The sequence below is a fragment of the Anomaloglossus baeobatrachus genome, chromosome 10, assembly GCF_048569485.1.
Source record: "Anomaloglossus baeobatrachus isolate aAnoBae1 chromosome 10, aAnoBae1.hap1, whole genome shotgun sequence".
In the NCBI taxonomy this organism is placed as follows: domain Eukaryota; kingdom Metazoa; phylum Chordata; class Amphibia; order Anura; family Aromobatidae; genus Anomaloglossus; species Anomaloglossus baeobatrachus.
Genome location: NC_134362.1, coordinates 171336302 through 171351605, shown reverse-complemented (window position 1 = coordinate 171351605; position 15304 = coordinate 171336302).

Below are 15304 nucleotides of genomic sequence, written 5' to 3'. Positions count from 1 at the left end.
AATGGCAGAAGCAAGCAGATCAGGATGCATATTCTGTGTGTGCTGCAGGGGAGGGGAGGCTGTCATTAATAGGAGGGGGCGCTGGGGACAGGAGCAGGGCACAGCTTGGGCTCCATCTTTAAAACACCTGAGTGCTCACAGGTTCATGCAGAACATGCACACACAGGTATATAGCAGTGTCTACCTATCTAGCTATATACAGTATATAGAGCTGAGGGTGCATTCCACAGACACTATGCACTATGACTCACAGGGATTGCAGCTTTACTCGTTTAACAGCATCTCCTTTACTGCATCCTATTACTACACAGAATGTGGGGCAGACTTCTAGCACTGATACATTGTATCTAGTAATGATTCAGTAACATCCCCTCCCCCATCATTCCCATCTAGTAAAGATACAATAACACCCCTTTACCCCAACAGATACATTGTACCTAGTAATTATACATTAACACCTTCACCCCCCATAATCCCCATCTAGTAAAAATACAATAACACCCTCTTCCCCCATAATCCCAAACTAGTAAAGATGCAATAACACCCCTTTACCCCCAACAGATACATTGTATCTAGTAATTATACAGTAACACCCCCTCCCCCGATAATTCCCATCTAGTAAATATACAATAACACCCCCTTCCCCCATAATCCCAAACTAGTAAAGATGCAATAACACCCCTTTACCCCCAACAGATACATTGTATCTAGTAATTATACAGTAACACCCCCTCCCCCGATAATCCCCATCTAGTAAATATACAATAACACACCCTTCCCCATAATCCCTATCTAGTAAAGCTACAATAACACCCCCTTCCCCCCCATCATTCCTATCTAGTAAAGGTACAATAACACCCCCTTCCCCCCCATAATTCCCATCTAGTAAAGATACAATAACACCCCCTTCCCCCCATCATTCCCATCTAGTAAAGATATAATAACACCCCCTTACCTCATCATTCCCATCTAGTAAAGATACAATAACACCCCCTTCCCCCATCATTCCCATCTAGTAAAGGTACAATAACACCCCCTTCCCCCCCATAATTCCCATCTAGTAAAGATACAATAACACCCCCTTCCCCCCATCATTCCTATCTAGTAATGATACAATAACACCCCATTCCCCCCATCATTCCCATCTAGTAAAGGTACAATAACACCCCATCCCCCATCATCCCCACCTCGTAAAGATACAATAACACCCCCTTCCCTATCATTCCTATCTAGTAAAGATACAATAACACCCCCTTCCCCCCCCATCATTCCCATAAAGTAAAGATACAATAACACCCCATCCCCCATCATTCCCACCTCGTAAAGATTGAATAACACCCCCTTCCCCCCATCATTCCCATCTAGTAAAGATACAATAACTCCCTCTTCCCCCATCATTCCCATCTAGTAAAGATACAATAACTCCCTCTTCCCCCATCATTCCCATCTACTAAAGATAAAATAACACCCCCTTCCCCCTCATCATTCCCATCTAGTAAAGATACAATAACACCCCCTTCCCCCTCATCATTCCCATCTAGTAAAGATACAATAACACCCCCTTCCCTATCATTCCCATCTACTAAAGATAAAATAACACCCCCTTCCCCCTCATCATTCCCATCTAGTAAAGATAGAATAAAACCCCCTTCCCTATCATTCCCATCTAGTAAAGATACAAAAATACCCCTTTCCCCCATCATTCCCGTCTAGTAAAGATAGAATAACACCCCCTTCCCTCCATAGTTCCCATCTAGAAAAGATACAATAAAACCCCTCCCCCATAATTCCCATCTAGTAAAGATACAATAACACCCCCTTCCCCCCATCATTCACATCTAGTAAAGATATAATAACACCCCCTTACCTCATCATTCCCATCTAGTAAAGATACAATAACACCCCCTTCCCCCCCATCATTCCCATCTAGTAAAGGTACAATAACACCCCCCTTCCCCCCATCATTCCCATCTAGTAAAGATACAATAACACCCCCTTCCCCCATCATTCCCATCTAGTAAAGATACAATAACACCCCCTTCCCTATCATTCCCATCTAGTAAAGGTACAATAACACCCCCTTCCCCCCATAATTCCCATCTAGTAAAGATACAATAACACCCCCTTCCCTATCATTCCTATCTAGTAAAGATACAATAACACCCCCATCATTCCCATAAAGTAAAGATACAATAACACCCCATCCCCCATCATTCCCACCTCGTAAAGATTGAATAACACCCCCTTCCCCCCATCATTCCCATCTAGTAAAGATACAATAACTCCCTCTTCCCCATCATTCCCATCTAGTAAAGATACAATAACACCCCATCCCCCATCATTCCCACCTCGTAAAGATTGAATAACACCCCCTTCCCCCCATCATTCCCATCTAGTAAAGATACAATAACTCCCTCTTCCCCCATCATTCCCATCTAGTAAAGATAGAATAAAAACCCCTTTGCCCATAATTCCCATCTAGTAAAGATACAATAACACCCCCTTCCCTATCATTCCCATCTACTAAAGATAAAATAACACCCCCTTCCCCCTCATCATTCCCATCTAGTAAAGATACAAAAATACCCCTTTCCCCATCATTCCCGTCTAGTAAAGATAGAATAACACCCCCTTCCCTCCATAGTTCCCATCTAGAAAAGATACAATAAAACCCCTCCCCCATAATTCCCATCTAGTAAAGATACAATAACACCCCCTTCCCCCCATCATTCCCATCTAGTAAAGATACAATAACACCCCCTTCCCCCCATCATTCACATCTAGTAAAGATATAATAACACCCCCTTACCTCATCATTCCCATCTAGTAAAGATACAATAACACCCCCTTCCCCCATCATTCCCATCTAGTAAAGGTACAATAACACCCCCTTCCCCCATCATTCCCATCTAGTAAAGATACAATAACACCCCCTTCCCCCATCATTCCCATCTAGTAAAGATACAATAACACCCCCTTCCCCCCATCATTCCTATCTGGTAAAGGTACAATAACACCCCCTTCCCCCCCATAATTCCCATCTAGTAAAGATACAATAACACCCCCTTCCCTATCATTCCCATCTAGTAAAGATACAATAACACCCCCTTCCCCCCATCATTGCCATCTAGTAAAGATACAATAACACCCCCTTCCCTATCATTCCCACCTCGTAAAGATTGAATAACACCCCCTTCCCCCCATCATTCCCATCTACTAAAGATAAAATAACACCCCCTTCCCCCTCATCATTCCCATCTAGTAAAGATAGAATAAAACCCCCTTCCCTATCATTCCCATCTAGTAAAGATACAAAAACACCCCTTTCCCCCATCATTCCCGTCTAGTAAAGATAGAATAACACCCCCTTCCCTCCATAGTTCCCATCTAGAAAAGATACAATAAAACCCCCTCCCCCATAATTCCCATCTAGTAAAGATACAATAACACCCCCTTCCCCCCCATCATTCCCATCTAGCAAAGATACAATAACACCCCCTTCCCCCCATCATTCACATCTAGTAAAGATATAATAACACCCCCTTACCTCATCATTCCCATCTAGTAAAGATACAATAACACCCCCTTCCCCCATCATTCCCATCCAGTAAAGATACAATAACACCCCCTTCCCCCCATCATTCACATCTAGTAAAGATTTAATAACACCCCCTTCCCCCATCATTCCCATCTAGTAAAGATACAATAACACCCCCTTCCCCCCATCATTCCTATCTGGTAAAGGTACAATAACACCCCCTTCCCCCCCATAATTCCCATCTAGTAAAGATACAATAACACCCCCTTCCCCCCATCATTCCCATCTAGTAAAGATACAATAACACCCCCTTCCCTATCATTCCCATCTAGTAAAGGTACAATAACACCCCCTTCCCCCCATAATTCCCATCTAGTAAAGATACAATAACACCCCCTTCCCTATCATTCCTATCTAGTAAAGATACAATAACACCCCCATCATTCCCATAAAGTAAAGATACAATAACACCCCATCCCCCATCATTCCCACCTCGTAAAGATTGAATAACACCCCCTTCCCCCCATCATTCCCATCTAGTAAAGATACAATAACTCCCTCTTCCCCATCATTCCCATCTAGTAAAGATACAATAACACCCCCTTCCCCCCATCATTCCCATCTAGTAAAGATACAATAACACCCCCTTCCCCCCATCATTCCCATCTAGTAAAGATACAATAACACCCCCTTCCCCCCATCATTCCTATCTAGTAAAGATACAATAACACCCCCATCATTCCCATAAAGTAAAGATACAATAACACCCCATCCCCCATCATTCCCACCTCGTAAAGATTGAATAACACCCCCTTCCCCCCATCATTCCCATCTAGTAAAGATACAATAACTCCCTCTTCCCCCATCATTCCCATCTAGTAAAGATAGAATAAAAACCCCTTTGCCCATAATTCCCATCTAGTAAAGATACAATAACACCCCCTTCCCTATCATTCCCATCTACTAAAGATAAAATAACACCCCCTTCCCCCTCATCATTCCCATCTAGTAAAGATACAAAAATACCCCTTTCCCCATCATTCCCGTCTAGTAAAGATAGAATAACACCCCCTTCCCTCCATAGTTCCCATCTAGAAAAGATACAATAAAACCCCTCCCCCATAATTCCCATCTAGTAAAGATACAATAACACCCCCTTCCCCCCATCATTCCCATCTAGTAAAGATACAATAACACCCCCTTCCCCCCATCATTCACATCTAGTAAAGATATAATAACACCCCCTTACCTCATCATTCCCATCTAGTAAAGATACAATAACACCCCCTTCCCCCATCATTCCCATCTAGTAAAGGTACAATAACACCCCCTTCCCCCATCATTCCCATCTAGTAAAGATACAATAACACCCCCTTCCCCCATCATTCCCATCTAGTAAAGATACAATAACACCCCCTTCCCCCCATCATTCCTATCTAGTAAAGGTACAATAACACCCCCTTCCCCCCCATAATTCCCATCTAGTAAAGATACAATAACACCCCCTTCCCTATCATTCCCATCTAGTAAAGATACAATAACACCCCCTTCCCCCCATCATTCCCATCTAGTAAAGATACAATAACACCCCATCCCCCATCATCCCCACCTCGTAAAGATTGAATAACACCCCCTTCCCCCCATCATTCCCATCTAGTAAAGATACAATAACTCCCTCTTCCCCCATCATTCCCATCTAGTAAAGATAGAATAAAAACCCCTTTGCCCATAATTCCCATCTAGTAAAGATACAATAACACCCCCTTCCCTATCATTCCCACCTCGTAAAGATTGAATAACACCCCCTTCCCCCCATCATTCCCATCTACTAAAGATAAAATAACACCCCCTTCCCCCTCATCATTCCCATCTAGTAAAGATAGAATAAAACCCCCTTCCCTATCATTCCCATCTAGTAAAGATACAAAAACACCCCTTTCCCCCATCATTCCCGTCTAGTAAAGATAGAATAACACCCCCTTCCCTCCATAGTTCCCATCTAGAAAAGATACAATAAAACCCCCTCCCCCATAATTCCCATCTAGTAAAGATACAATAACACCCCCTTCCCCCCCATCATTCCCATCTAGCAAAGATACAATAACACCCCCTTCCCCCCATCATTCCCATCTAGTAAAGATACAATAACACCCCCTTCCCCCATCATTCCCATCCAGTAAAGATACAATAACACCCCCTTCCCCCCATCATTCACATCTAGTAAAGATTTAATAACACCCCCTTACCTCATCATTCCCATCTAGTAAAGATACAATAACACCCCCTTCCCCCCATAATTCCCATCTAGTAAAGGTACAATAACACCCCCTTCCCCCCATCATTCCCATCTAGTAAAGATACAATAACACCCCCTTCCCCCATCATTCCCATCTAGTAAAGATACAATAACACCCCCTTCCCCCATCATTCCCATCTAGTAAAGATACAATAACACCCCCTTCCCTATCATTCCCATCTAGTAAAGATACAATAACACCCCCTTCCCCCCATCATTCCCATCTAGTAAAGATACAATAACACCCCCTTCCCCCATCATTCCCATCCAGTAAAGATACAATAACACCCCCTTCCCCCCATCATTCCCATCTAGTAAAGATACAATAACACCCCCTTCCCCCATCATTCCCATCCAGTAAAGATACAATAACACCCCCTTCCCCCCATCATTCACATCTAGTAAAGATTTAATAACACCCCCTTACCTCATCATTCCCATCTAGTAAAGATACAATAACACCCCCTTCCCCCCATAATTCCCATCTAGTAAAGGTACAATAACACCCCCTTCCCCCCATCATTCCCATCTAGTAAAGATACAATAACACCCCCTTCCCCCATCATTCCCATCTAGTAAAGATACAATAACACCCCCTTCCCCCATCATTCCCATCTAGTAAAGATACAATAACACCCCCTTCCCTATCATTCCCATCTAGTAAAGATACAATAACACCCCCTTCCCCCATCATTCCCATCTAGTAAAGATACAATAACACCCCCTTCCCTATCATTCCCATCTAGTAAAGATACAATAACACCCCCTTCCCCCCATCATTCCTATCTAGTAAAGGTACAATAACACCCCCTTCCCTATCATTCCCATCTAGTAAAGATACAATAACACCCCCTTCCCCCCATCATTCCCATCTAGTAAAGATACAATAACACCCCCTTCCCCCCATAATTCCCATCTAGTAAAGATACAATAACACCCCCTTCCCTATCATTCCCATCTAGTAAAGATACAATAACACCCCCTTCCCCCATCATTCCCATCTAGTAAAGATACAATAACACCCCATCCCCCATCATTCCCACCTCGTAAAGATTGAATAACACCCCCTTCCCCCCATCATTCCCATCTAGTAAAGATACAATAACACCCCCTTCCCCCCATAATTCCCATCTAGTAAAGATACAATAACACCCCCTTCCCTATCATTCCCATCTAGTAAAGATACAATAACTCCCTCTTCCCCCATCATTCCCATCTAGTAAAGATAGAATAAAACCCCCTTTGCCCATAATTCCCATCTAGTAAAGATAGAATAACACCCACTTTCCCCCATCATTCCCATCTACTAAAGATAAAATAACACCCCCTTCTCTATCATTCCCATCTAGTAAAGATGCAAAAACACCCCTTTCCCCTATCATTCCCGTCTAGTAAAGATAGAATAACATCCCCTTCCCTCCATAGTTCCCATCTAGAAAAGATACAATAAAACCCCCTCCCCCATAATTCTCATCTAGTAAAGATACAATAACACCCCTTTCCCCATAATTCCCATCTAGTAAAGATAGAAAAACACCCCCTTCCCTCCATAGTTCCCATCTAGAAAAGTTACAATAACACCGCCTTTCCCCCATCATCCCCATCTAGTAAAGATACAATGACACCAGATGTTTTCAGTAGTGGTTAGGGAGCACTAAAGTGCTTGAGTTCTCATTCCTCTTATAGCTCTCGTTCGATGCTTGGATGGGCTTGATTCGACTAATAAGTATAATGGAAGTGAATGGGGAACTCAAACATTCTTCCAGAAGACCCTATCAGTAGAGCTGAAATGGATGGAAACAGCACTCAAATGGAGTGGGAACAGCATGGGGAAGGTGCCTGAATGCATCTCTGACTCCCTGGGCGCTACTGGGAACTGAATAAATAAATCATTTAAAAAGAATGACAAGAATTGCCAACATTTTTGATAACCAGCCAAGGTAAAGCAGACAGCTGGGGACTGATATTATCAGGCTGGTAAGGTTCATGGTTATTGGGTCCTTCTCAACCTAAAAAAAGCAGCCAGCAGCCACCCAAGAAGTGGTGCATCAAGTTAGAAGTGCCAATTCGGCACTTTGCCTCGGCTCTTCCCCACTGGCCTGGTGCCATGCCAATCGGGGAAATATTTTTGGGGTTGATGTCAGCTGTGTATAGTCAGCTGGCATCAAGCCCAAGGGTTAGTAATTTAGAGGCATCTATCAGACACCCATTACTAACCCAGTAAGTAAAAAGAAAAAATACACACATTGTTTAAATAAAAACTCCCCCACACTACCCCAGGTTCACCAATTATTATCAAAAATGTTCATAAGAAGTTCTGTAGTAGACCACGATCCTCAAATGCAGCTCCGGCATCTGTAAATAGCAGTAGGCACCAACTATTGTCGACAACTCTCATCAGTGTTACCGGGTCTCACTGAGCACAGCTGACATCAGCCCCAAAAAATATAATCATGACTGCCACCGCACCAGGGCAATCAGAAGAGCCAAGGCGAAGTGCGAGAATTGGCTCATCTAATGTGATGCCCCAATTCTGGAGCAGCTGCGTGCTGTATTTTTAGGCTAGTAAGAGGCCAATATCTATAGGCCTTCTCAGCCTGATAATAACAGCCCTTAGCTGCTTTCCCTTGGCTATCAAAAATGGAGGGGAACCCCACACCATTTTTTTTAAATTATTTATTTATTAGGTTAAACCAGGCTAAACACCCTTTAGTGCCAAATGAAAGGCACTAAAGGGTGCAAGTGTACAAATCCTGCTCTAATCTAAGCTTTTCCTCCTACGTCAATTCTCCCTAAACTGCAGTGTGCTGAGCATTGCACACACCACTGGGTCTTATATAGACATGATGAAGCGATGTGTCCCGCCAATCATAGTAATGACATGGCTATGGCTTTACCATGATTGGTAGGCAATCCCCACATGTTGATTCGCTGCCTAACAGCTGCAAAAAATGCGGGTCGGGGACTAAAGCACCCATACTGATGGGGCCCAGTAAAGAGGGGTACTTTACTTTATTAAGTCCCGGCTGGGTCCCCTTCCACAGTTGCACTACCACATGGCTAATTTATATGTGATGAGCTTCACATGTAAATTAGCCATATGGTTGGGCCAGGGTCAGTGGAGTAGAGCAGGGCGTGGGTGTGTCATCTCACAACCCAGCATGCAGCAGCATGATGAGGTCATCAAGCTGCAACCTCATCACACTGCTACAGGCAATGCAGAGCTGCAGAGGTGACGAAGACGTAACAGGGAAGGTAAACACTCCATGAGCTCAAGACAGGAAGTGCGCATGCTCGACCTCCTCTCCATTCCATGGAACAATAAACCTCTTCTTTGTGGGGCAGTGGTTGGACACCAAGCAATCAGCAAGTTGTCCTCTGTCCTACGGATGGAGAATAACCTGCAATTTTGGGAAAACCCATTAAGCCGGTGATAAGTATTCAGTTTGTATGGTTTAAATGGAGTCTGTCAATGCAAAATGACTGTTCAAACCAAGCGCAGCATCTTGTAAAAATCGTCCCTGTAGTGTCTAAATCCATTGCTGCATTTGCCAGAAATCATTCTTTAGTCAAAAACAACAATATCACCAGCACCCTCCTTTGCCCACAAATGCTCTGTTTATGGCTGGCTGCATTTGAGCGGAGAGCCGACCTGCCCAATCAGTGACTTCCATTATACTCACTACCCGAGTCAAGCATGCTAGTTTGGGTTCCTATTGACTTATATGGGGTTCAGGAAATAGTTAAGGGCAGGTCTGGGTCCCAAAACAAACTTTTAACTAAAGTCCACATGAACCCAGCGAACCCGATTATGCACCAATTTGCTCATCTGTAATGAACAGATCAGACAGAACAGTAAGATCAACTACTCCCTTATGTCAAATATCTGAGCATGTAGGTTTTTGAAATGTAAATTAATTGACCTTTATATCTTCTATCTGTTGCTGCATTTGTGTTTTCATTCATACGCAAATGAGGTGTTAAGTGCACCTAAGAAGAGCACTACCCAAGCCTCTGCCTCCTGAGGTTATTTCCTCACCAAGCACCAACCTCTTTAGCTTGATTGATAACTTACCTGTTTTTGTGACATCAGCTACCAGGCAAGGAACTCTGACATGAGCTATCAATCAAGGTAAAGAGGTTGGTGCTGGTTGGTGAAACAACCTCAGTAAGCAGAAGCTAGTTAGGTGCTTTATCACGTCCAGAGCACTTAACTCATTTGCATATATTTTAAAACAAGACTTTTTCTCAAATGCAGCAACAGATAGAAGATCTAAAGGTGTCGATAGATTTACATTTCAAAGACCTGTGTGCAGATATATCTGGTGTTGAGGGGTTGAATTTACCAACAGATTCCATTGAAGACAGAGGCTACACAGTGACGTAACCTTACTTTAACGATGGCAAGATAGTGGAAATGCTCGGTCACCTCCGCCGTGAAGTGAGTGAGGATGGCTGCAAAGCTACTTTTGTGTTGGTGATTATGACCTTAGTCCTGTTCAGTGAGGATTTGGGATCACCACTGCATTAAGTTATGACACAAGGGAACCACTCCTTAACCAGAGGGGTGTTTGCTGCCTGCAGAATTTTAACAATTTCTGTTTACTTCTCTTATTACACAGATATATGTAGTCACAGTCATATCTTTAATTCTGGCTCCCGCAGTTGTAGAATGAATTTCCTGGGCATTGATGAGAAATCTTCACATGCTACATAGGATACGTCCACAGCGGTTCTCCCATTTTGGAAACTCCCCCTTCTCCCAAACAGTGCTTTGCTAACCCTCCCCAGGTCCAGGGTTGTGTCTCCAGGGCTGCTACCGCTGTCCGTTATTGTCTGCAGCACCGATGTCCCGTTGACAGCACTGCAGCCAATCAGTGAGCTCAGCAGCGAAGGGCAGAGCCGTGATCTCACTGATTGGCTGCATCGGAGGACAGGGTTTTTACAAAACTGGAAAACCCCTTTAAATCCAGAAGGATATCTGCATGTATTGAGACTCATTCAGATCACCATTTAGACGCATAGTCCACTACTTTCACATTGATCACCTATGCAGTGGTAGACACAGAAAAGGACCCCTGTGCAAGAACATGATATTGGACCTTTGCTAGTGGCATAAATATAGATTAATGGGCCCTGGTGCAAAGTTTGGACCTGGGCCTGCCTCCCCCACATACACCGACACTTGGGGTACTTGATAATAACGCCGACACTTGCCTCTTTCCCTCAGCTCCCAGGTTTCCCATGATCAGAAATCCCTCTATCAGCACCCAGCTTCCCCATGCTCTGCTATACATCTTTCCCTCAGCACCCAGCTTTCCCATATCAGAGCATGAGAAAGCTGGGTGCTGAGGGAAGATACAGAGCATGGGAAAGAACCTCTTTACCTCAACACAAAACTTTCCCATCCCATGCTTGTATCTTTGCTCCCCCTCGTATATAGTTCTCCAAATACTATAATGGCCCCCATATATAGTATATATACAGTATACTATATGTATATAGTATGTATGTATATATAGCACTATTCCATATACTATAAAGTGTCCCACATAACCCTTCATATATTAGAATGCACCTCCATATTCCTACATGTATTATAATTCACCCCATAGTCCTCCATGTATTATAATGCAGCCCCATAGTCCTCCATATATTATACAGCACCCCATAGTCCTTCATATATTATAATTCACCCCATAGTCCTCCATATATTATACAGCTCCCCATAGTCCTCCATATATTATACTGCACCCCATAGCCCTCCATATATTATACAGCACCCCATAGCCCTCCATATATTATACTGCACCCCATAGCCCTCCATATATTATACAGCACCCCATAGTCCTTCATATATTATAATTCACCCTATAGTCCTCCATATATTGTACAGCACCCCATAGTCCTCCATGTATTATAATTCACCCCATAGTCCTCCATATATTATACTGCACCCCATAGTCCTCCATGTATTATAATTCACCCCATAGTCCTCCAATTATTATAATGCAGCCCCATAGTCCTCCATATATTATAATGCAGCCCCATAGTCCTCCATATATTATACTGCACCCCATAGTCCTCCATAAATTATAATGTAGCCCCCATAGTCCTGCTTGTATGGGGGCCTAAGGATAGGTAATCAAACATTGACAAAATGTTTAACACTTTAGGCGTCTAGTTTCATGTAATCCAAGATTCAAAAAACATGGCTGCTTTCTAGAAACAGCGCCACCTCTGCCCATGGGCTGTGCGCGGTATTGCAGGTCAACTGTATTACAACCAATGGGGCAGAGCAGTAATGCCACAAATTCCCGTTTGATACACTTGGCACCGTTTGTAGAAGAAAACAGACATTTTTTTTAATCCAGGACAATCCATTTAAAAAAGTAAGAACATTTTTTGACAGCTGAAAAATAAATGATAATAATATATGTATTCGCTTTTCACTACATGCCTATCTAGAGGTGAACTGTAAGCCAGCACATGCAGGGTTAAGCCAAGCCACTCTTAGGAATAGACATAGACCCTTCCATGTGACTTCCGGGTGTGTGACCTACGTTTTGACTGAATGGCATCTAGAGACTGCAGAGCCTAAAATACTCCGGCCGGTGCTACATCTGAAGCCTGCTTTGTGCGGTCCTGAATGGGTGCCGCACTTTTCCCTGGAAATCGCCAACTCTTTGATGACCCCGATTTAGGATTTCGTTTCATACCGACGTCATAGGAGCTGAAGAGAATTGCAACGTTTCACTTTTCTTAAAGCAAAAGTAGAACCAGATGATAAAAGCAATTGCAGCACAATATAACATGTAAATCCATATAAATCCACCAAACTCTGGCACAAGTAGGGCACCAGTGTCTGTCCGATTTTTCCACGTACAAAAAAAGGACCCATTTTTTTTGATCGGTGTGTGGTCTGAGCGTCATCCTTTTCCTCCTACGTGAATAAATAAAATAAAGTTTCTCCACCCTCTCCATTATGACATTCCGTGACTGCATCCAAGTGCGGTCTGATTTTTGCATTGACCTGTTGACTTGCATTGCCGATTTTGATCCGACCCTCGGATCAAAATTGGACATGTCTGACTTCCGTGGAGCGCACAGTCTTCAAAGAATCACAGATATATGAATGTCCACCCATAGACGAGGGCCATCTGTGAAAACCATGGATAGCACTGGTGTGCAAAAATCAGAGGTCTGAAGGTGCCCAACTCAGATCTAGATGAACATGATATTGATATTGTAGAAATCAAACTACACTCGGATGTCGGACCCATTGATTTGCATTGCCAACTGTGATCCAACCCTCAGACCAAAATAGGACATCTTTGTGACTTTCTATGGGCCGCACAGTCTGAAAAGAATCACAGATATATGAATAGCCAACATAGACGAGTGCTATCCGAGAAAACCATGGATAGCACTGGTGCGCAAAAATCAGGTCTGAATGAGCCCAACTCAGATTTAGATGAACACGATATCGATATTGTAGAAATCAAACTACACTCAGATGTCAGACCCATTGACTTGCATTGCTGACTTATAGGACATCTCTGTGACTTTCTGTGGAGTGCACGGTCTGCAAAGAATCACAGATGTATGAATGGTCCCCATAGGTGAGTGTTATCCGTAAAAACCATGGATAGTACTCGTACGTAAAAATTGGACGTCTGAATGAGCCCTAACAGTGGGTCCCACCCTTAAAACTAAGATCTAGATGAACATGATATCGATATTGTACAAATCAAACTACACTTGGATGCTGGACCCATTGACTTGCATTGCCGACTTTGATCCAACCCTCGGATCAAAATTGGACATGTCTGTGACTTTTCATGGGCCGCACAATCTGCAAAGAATCGCGAATATATGAATGACCCCTATAGACGAGCACTATCCAAAAAAACATGGATAAGACTCATAAGGAAAAATCGGACGTCTGAATGAGCCCTAACAGAGGGTCCCCCCTTGATAATAATCTCAGCATTTCTTTGCAACTTCCTTACAGATATTATTGCAATTTTCTTAGGTCCAAAACACGAATATTTTTATTTTTCGCTTAACTTTCAAAAACGAGGACACGGATCACGTCTTTCCTGCAGGAGTTGGTCGTCTCGGACTTGTAGCGCTGACATTTTGCATATCTTGTCTCTGCCTGACAGGGACATGAGATCCGCAGGGCAGTTTAGATGTCTATCACATGCAGTGTGTGTTTTGTTTAGTAAATTTTAGATAAACTCTGATTTGATTTTGGCTGTGTGTTCTTTCTGCACAGACTGGGACAGCGCCAACAGATCCATCAAGCTTTTCCTAGAAGAGCCACTTACATAATTACATGAAGCAATTGCCTAACTAACAATCCCTTAAAGAAGGTTAATATCGACAGTGCAACCTTAAAGGGTTATTCCCATCCTTATAGATGGATGTTGCACTTTTACAATTTACCATTTATTAAAATTTCCAGCCATTCTTGAGATATTTCCACTTTTCTGTTGTTTACAGCTCGTTGTCTATGAGACCGACCATCGTTGCGGAGTAGTTTGTAAACAAAGCACCAAAGCTGGTGGAAATTAGGAGGTAAGAGCGATACTGGTCAGCTTTAAAGCAGTGCTTATAAACTCAATAGTAAAAAGGTGGTGGTTGAGGAGGTCAAAAAACATAATTTTGAGGAGTTCAAAAAACATAATTTTGAGGAGGTCAAAAAACATAATTTTGAGGAGGTCAAAAAACATCATTTTGAAGAAGTAAAAAAACATCAGTTTGAGGAGGTAAAAAAAATATTAGTTTTTCAAGACAGCTTCAGATGACATTCCTTTTTGGAGGAGATTTTCATTTATTGAAGATTTCCCTGAATTGGTTTTGAAGACTTTTTGAAGCTTTTAAAAAGTCAGCTTCAAAGAAGTGCTTATAGGCTCAATAGTAAAGAGCTTGTAATCACTGCATGTTCAGTAGTGGTCGGTCTCCTAGACGATGAGTTGTAAACAAAAGAAAGTATGCTGGTTTTTTTCCAGAACTGTAATCATATAAGGAGGTCAAAAAACATAATTTTGAGGAGGTCAAAAAACATCATTTTGAGGAGGTCAAAAAACATCATTTTGCAGAAGTAAAAAACCATCATTTTGAGGAGGTAAAAAAAGATTAGGTTTTCAAGCGGAGACAGCTTCAGACGACATTCCTTTTTGGAGGAGATTTTCATTTATTGAAGAGTTCCCTAAAGTGATTTTGAAGACTTTTTGAAGCTTTTAAAAAGTCAGCTTCAAAGAAGTGCTTATAGGCTCAATAGTAAAGAGCTTGTAATCACTGCATTTTCCGTGGTGGTCGGTCTACCAGATGACGAGCTGTAAACAAAAGAAAGTTTGTTTTTTTTATAGAACTGTAATCATATAAGGAGGTCAAAAAACAACATTTTGAGGAGGTCAAAAAACATTATTTTGAGGAGGTCAAAAAACAATATTTTGTGGAGG